This window comes from Dipodomys spectabilis, unplaced genomic scaffold, assembly GCF_019054845.1.
Source record: "Dipodomys spectabilis isolate Male_0828 unplaced genomic scaffold, ASM1905484v1 ptg000290l, whole genome shotgun sequence".
NCBI lineage: Eukaryota > Metazoa > Chordata > Mammalia > Rodentia > Heteromyidae > Dipodomys > Dipodomys spectabilis.
Window position 1 is genome coordinate 139,988 of NW_024870967.1, and position 7,362 is coordinate 147,349.

The following is a 7,362-nucleotide window of genomic DNA, read 5'->3' on the forward strand; positions in this document are numbered from 1 at the left end:
GTACGCATTATCCTGCCCATGTAATTGTAACCCCTCTGTACAGTTTGTTCACAAATAAAATTAAATTAAATTAAAAGAAAATGTATACTTCTTTATTTATATAAATAGGGTTTTTAAACAATAGTATTTAAAAGAAATCTGCATTTTTAAATTCACCGTCAGTGAATTCCTGACAGGGAAGGCTGAGGATGATGATACATAGCAAGGTCCCACTGCAGGACAACAGTAGCTCAGGAAAGCACCATTCATTTGAGAAGCAGTAGGCAGGCTCTGGCATTCCTGTTGCACTGCTGGCAATGGGAAGTCTTAGACCTTTTCCTCCACAAGACTTCTTCAAATTCCCCCTGTTCATCAGCAGTGGCATCTTGGCACTGCTGATACTTGGACACCAGGTCGTTGATGTTGCTCTTAGCCTCAGTGAACTCCGTCTCGTCCATGCCCTCGCCCGTGTACCAGTGCAAGAATGCCTTGTGCCGCAACGTCGCACTGAACTGCTCTGGGGTGTGCTTAAAGGGTTCCTGGATGACCGTGTTGTTGCCAATGAATGTGGCCAACATCGTGAGGCCATGCAGGGGGATGTCACACACAGGTGTGAAAGCAGATGTCATACAGGGTCTAGTTGTCGATGCAGAAAGTTTCATCTGCATTTTCCACCAACTGGTGGACAGACAAGATGATATTGTAGGGTTAGGTGAGGATGATAGGGTTAGGTGGATAAAGGCTCAGGCCAGCACTGGGAACTAGAGTGTTTGGATGTTAGGGAGGAGGGGTGCCTGTTAGCCCTCTCCTATGGACTATGATGACATACCAAATATGAAGTTGTCTGGTCTGAAACTCTGGCCAAATGGTTCCGATCTCACTGAGTCTAAGGTGCCAGTTTCCAACATCTTGGGCAAGGGATGACACTGAAGGTGTTCATGATTCTATCTGGGAACTCCTCTCAGATCTTGTTGAGAATCAGGGTGCGCATGCCTGACCTGGTGCCACCTCCCAGGGAGTTGGCCAGCTACAAACCCTGGAGACAGCCACACTATTCCACCTCAAAATTTCCAGCACTGATTCCAGCAGCTCGGCTCCCTCTGTGTAGTGGCTGTTGGCCCTGTTCTGGCCTATCAGACACAAAGACATGATGAGACACATACTCCAGGAATGATGACTGTGCTATTTGCATTGTGAAGGCTATAGGCTCTTCTGAGCAACTTTTGCTATTATTTTAGATACACTTTGGTGGAATAAAGGAAATGTTTTCTTTTTTGGGGTCCAGTCGTGGGCCTGAACTCTCGACCTGGGCGCTGACCCTCAGTTCTTCAGCTCAAGGCTAGCGCTCTACCATTTAAGTCCTGAAGTCGTTCCCTATTATTGCCAGGCATTTGAAATCGCCATCAGCGCTGAAACCTTGTTGGAAGCTTTCCTTGCTCGCTCGCTGTTCATTCCCTTCAGAGGCTGCTTGCAGACTGGCATTTATCTGTGCTGATTGAGTGGCCAGGGACATGATATGACTGAAATAAGTGGTTTAGGTGAGGATGATATCTAGATGGATAAGGGCTCAGCTCACCACTGGGAACTGGAGTGCCTGGATGTTAGGGAAGAGGGGTGCCTGTTAGCCATCTTCCATGGACCATGATGACATACTAAATATGAAGTTTCTGGTCTGAAACTCTATGGTTCCGATCTTACTGAGTCTAAGGTGCCAGGCTCTAGGTTCCCCATGATGACCCGAGGAACATATTTGTTGGCTGTGGGAACAAGAGTTGACTTAGGCCTATACTTGACAAGGAACTTAGGGGCAGAGCTTATGATTCTAAGTGGCTCTCAGCATTCATTACAGAAATTACAGCATTTCAGACATGGAAACAGAAAAGATATCTTGAGCATGAACCCCCATGCAAGAGGCTTCAGCAACTTTAAGGACATTGGCAGTTGTCTATTTTCATGAATATTCATTCCTTTGCTTTGGGCATGGTGGCTGAAATCTCAGCTACTCAGGAGGCAAAGATGAGCATCAGGCTTTGAGTCTAAAGGGGCAAAAGAAAGATGACAATATTTTTTTTGGTTCATCATGGGGCTTGAACTCTGGGCCTGGGCACTGTCCCTCAGCTCTTCAGCTCAAGGCTAGCACTCTATCACTTGAGGCACAGTCCCACTTTCAGTTTTCTGAGTTGTTTATTAGAGATAAAGGTCTCAGGGACTTTCCTGCCCAGGCTGGATTTGAACCATGATTCTCATTTCTCAGCCTCCTGAGTAGCTAGGCTGGTGTGAGTCACCATTGCCTATCAGCAAGAACCTTTCTCTTTTTTTGTTAATTTTGTTTTTATTGGAAAGGTGCTGTATAGAGGAGTTACAGTTACCAGAGTAAGGAAATGAGAACATTTATTGTCGAGCATTGTTACACACTCCTTTGTTGTTCTCCCACTATCCCTTCCCTTCCCCAATTACCTTTCTCAAGTAAGTAGCTAAGTGCTGAGCACCAGTGCTTCATGCCTATAATCCTAGCTGCTCTGAAGTTAGAGATCAGAGGATTGCTGTTCAAAGCCAGTCTGGGCAGGGTAAGTCTGAGAGACTCTTATCTTCAATAAACTAACAGAAAACCAGAAATGGAACTGTGGCTTAAGTGGTAGAGCTGCTTGCCTTGAGCTGAAGAGTTGTGGCACAGTGTATAGGCCCACAGTTTAAGCCCCACTGCCAATAAAACAAACAAACAAACAAACAAACAAAAGAGCCAGGTGTAGCTCTTCAGCAAGTAGATGTAGGGGGAATTCAAGTATAATGCTTTCCTGGGAAAAATACATAAAATACATATTTCTTGTGTTATAATGTTTCAATAATTGTTATCAAATAGCACATTTCCCTGTATTCAAATACTCAGAGCAACCTTGGACAATTACTTGCAATTTGCCATTTAACCTGATTTGTCAAAAGGGACATCAGTTAAAATGATACAAACATCAGTTTGAGACTGTCCCCTTTCCTAAACAATCACATGAAGAAAACTGGCCATCCTATCCTGCCTGATACACAGGATCTAATAAAGACACAACATAAAATACTGTTCATACGAGTGACACAATCCCACACAATGACTCTTAACCAAGGAACCACAAGATTAAAGTCATATATCTTACTTAAACTATATTAACACAAAATACCAAGGTGAGGACATCCCAAAATGTAGATCCATAAAACTCCAATACATTAAATAGCTTTGTCCTTTTGTTTGCACTTTTTCATTGGTTTATTACACAGGAGAACCAATTATCTACGATTCTGTTTGTATACAATAATGTAGAATGGAAACTCTTTATATAAAATTAAATGAATTTCACATTGACTGTTACAAAAACTGAAAATCTACTCTGTAGACTTCAGTTAGGTTGTTTGTATTAGGAAAGACAATATGAATCATTTAAAAGCAATGTTTACACATTATTATTGGGTTTTTCTACATCACAGCAATGTTTTTTACTTTAAAAACTTTAAAAAGAATTGGTTGTTGGCTAAGTATTCATATTCAAAATACTCAAGACCAGAACTGTTATAGATTTCAGGGTGAGACACTTTATGCTTTGTGATTTGGACTATTCACATATATATTAGTGACTGAACATCCCTCTTTAAAATTTTAAAATTTTCAATTTCAAAATGATTTTTAGAAATTTAATCTGTATTTTAAAGAGGGCAATGCAACTGGGCTCTGGTTCCTGAAGGGTGTAATTCTAGCTACTCAAAAGTCTGAGATCTAAGGATCGCAGATTGAAGCCAGCTGGGGCAGGAAATTCTGGGAGACTCTCCTCTCCAAGAAACTACCTGAAATATTTGGTGCCATGCCACCTCCTGCGGAATCTGCATGAGATATCACCTTAGACAAAGACCTTCAAGGAAGCATGCCTGCAGGAAGAGTGTGTTGGTTCAAGGCTTCCCATACACTCGGCTGCACCTTTATATCCTCTACCTTTATTCTTACTTTATTCTTACCTATATTCTTCTTGGCTGTACATTCATTGCCTTTATTCTCGTTTTGGCTATTTTTCTATTGATCCACGAACAAAGCATGTTGTTTCTTTCCAGTCCAATAGAGATAGCTTCTCTAAATAGTAAAGACTAGGACCAAAGATTAAATGTGGGCGATGCCCCAATCAATCTATCGTCTGGTGTGATGCTACCTCCAAAACTCCTACAACTTCACAAGTGGTTTTGGGGCTCACGCATAGTAAATATAAAAACAAAATTTCCAGATATGTTAAAACAAGCAGAATTAATGAATTAAACTAAGCTAGAATGAGTTATCCCAGAAGCTCAGAGAGTTCTAAAAATAGGAACCCCTGATAATAAAAGGAAAAGAAAGATTCCCCCAACAGTTATGATTAAGTTTAGTCCAGCTTACATTATAGGGGATAGATGGTGGTTTCTCACAAAATATAAAGTTAGTGACATCACATTTCCTGAACCGACTGATGAACCATTGCCTTATACAGGAGCTGATAAAGATGTAAGTAGATAGATTAATGTAAAAGACAAAAAGGTATTTTGGAACTCATTAGATTTTGTGCAAAGATTAGGTAGATCTAGACCATTATTGTGTTTATTATTAAAACGACAATAAGATAGTTTAAATTAATAATTAGAAATTTATGTGAACAAATATTGGGATTAAAATTATAGAAAACGGAGAATGTTTGACTCAACCTGGAAGTGGTTTTTAGGATAGTTTCAAAGGGACTTAAAAATATATGAAAAAAATAAAAAGAGTACAATATAAGTACAACCCTGTCTTAGGTTTGTTAATTAGTAAACATAAAAAGGCTGAATAGATGACGCATTCTATTTACCTATATGCTTGACTTGTTTCACATCACTTAGCTTAAACAGTTGGTGGGATAGTCATCAATTTTCATGTAATCCATCAATGCTTTGCTTTTCTTAAAAATTGATTACGTGCTTAAATAAACAAAAAAATCTATGTCACAATCTCACACTATATAAAAATGTTAATTCTCCTCAATAAAGATACACTCAGATTCAACTCTTTTGAGTCTGTGTCTGTTTGTCACTTCGTAGACTCCTTGCCCACCTATACCGAGATCTTTGTCCCACCGGTCCCAGTGCTCCGGCCGAGCTGGTCTTTCGCAAGTTGGTACTGGAGATGTGGCTTAAGTGGTAGAACATTAGCCTTTAGCAAAAGAAGCTCATGGTCACTGCCCAGGCCTTGAGCTTAGAAGGACGACTAGCACACAACAAAATGGAATTGAATGGTATTTAAATTATATTTTATCAATTGTTTTAGAATACATATTTAGGCAGTCTCATTTTTAATGATGTAAAACAGGCTCATGCCTGTAATTCTCACTACTCAGGAGGCTGAGGTCGGAGGATCACAGTTCAAAGCCAGCCAGGGCAGGAAAAGACGGTGAGACACTATCTCCAATAAACCACCAGAAAACCAGAAGTGGCGCTGTGGCTTAAGTGGTAGAGCTGCTTGTCTTGAGTTGAAAAGATGAGGGAAAATGCCTATGCCCAAAGTTGAAGCCCCATGACCAAAAAAAAAAAAAAAAAATCCAGGTGTGGCTAGTCAGCAAGTATAGGTAGGGGGAATTCAGTAAAAGGCTTTCCTGAGGAAATTCACAAGAGTATACTCAAAAATTAAAACAAGATATATGGTGGAGTGGCTCAGGTGGATCCAGCACTTGGCTTACAAGATCGAGGCCCCAAATTCGAACTACAATACCACCCTAAGAAAGGCAGGAACTCCTACCTTGTCATTAGTATTCCCCGGGGACCTATTCTGCCACGGTATTGGAAGCCAGAGGGAGACACTCACCAGCTGCCTCATTGTAATACACCTCGACTCTCTGCAACTGTACGCTACTTTCTCCATAGTAGTTGCCAGGGCCATCAATGTTGTGCTCATCGCTTAGATTTCCCAAAACTGAGATGGAAATAGAAGTGTATTATGGCATAGAATGTTAGCTGTCCAAACAATGGATTTTAAAATAACTATAAGAAACCCAAGTCCTGTTGACACAAATATTTTTGTAAAAAAAATTAGATTTTCTAAATTTAAAAAAGCACAAAAATTGATGGTATTTTAGTTTTGTTAATCTCTTTGCTATCTGGCTGAATAGACACCATCTAGGTTCTCCTATGAGTATTCCATCTTATGGGATACCATATTCTGTTTGGATTCTATGATGAGAACCTGGCCTTACATGGACATGAAATTGCCAAGGCAGTAACTTGAAGACTCAGCTAGAAGGGTCTCCAGAACCACAAGGGTCCTCAGAGCATACACCGACAACCACTGATTTAGAAAACACCCAACTTAAGGGAGCATGAAAACTCAGAGAAATTTGCATTAAGGTGGAAGAACTGTTCTCAATTATCAGTTACTCATCAGTTGACAAAAAGGGAATCCTCTGTATCTGTCAGCTCAAAGACACTGCACTCCTTTCATTCAAACCTGACCAAAAATGCATTAGTCTATTCCCAGGAAAGTAAGTACAATGACTTGAGTCTAAGGTAAGACTAAGACATGCAAGGGATTTGAAACCACCCCAGCCTTGCTTAAAAAAACACACCCATCTGGGCCACACAAATTAGGGAAATTGGGGAAGCTATCTGGTGGACTTGATTTCCAGGAAGTTAGGGACTACTATGAAGCCCCACCTACCTCAGCCTAGACATGACCACCACCACCTCCACCCTACAACACCATCCTCGTCCTCCTCATCCCCCTAAATTTGAGACTAGGATCCTAGGCCAGTGCCATGCTCCCCTTTGCGCCAATCTGGCTGCCACAGTGGCCTGCCTGTATGTACACGATCTCCCTCATGGTGTAGGGCTGCAGAGCAGTTGGATGTATGTCTTCAGCATTGGTGCACACAGAGGCAAACAGGTAGGGCTGGGGAGCAGGAATCTAACACAGCCAACTCAGATCCCCATTTAAAACTCTGGTTGTTACAGGGGCAGAGGCGGTGGGGTGGACTTGGTAGGCAGAGCCAGCAGGTGCTCCAACTCAGTCTCACTACTGCTGAGTAATCAGAGAAAGCTACCAGTTACCACTTAGCTTTGGCATCCAGCTGTCAGCCTCAAATCAATTAGCACAGTTGCCACTCTATTTGGAACCTCTTGTCACACTGCCACCCACCTCCCCACCCTGACTCACAAAAGAAGCTGAACCCTGGGATCCAGGAAGCAAGAGAAGGGGCTTCCTCTACACAAGGTACTTTTTCCAGAAGCCTACATTCAATTTTTGATTGGAGGCCCTAGAACTGAAGGGGCACTTTCAGCTGTGATCCCAAGAGCAAGGACAAACTGTTGGATTCCGTGACTGATCCACTTTCCATTCTGGGAAGAGTCAGGGGTTTA

The 7,362-nt window shown here is 41.6% G+C and overlaps 1 pseudogene; it reads right to left on the reverse strand.

The window, feature by feature from the left end:
• Positions 1 to 245: 245 nt before the first annotated feature.
• On the reverse strand, positions 246 to 6,826 carry LOC122126904 (annotated as a pseudogene).
• Between the last annotated feature and the right edge of the window lie 536 nt (positions 6,827 to 7,362).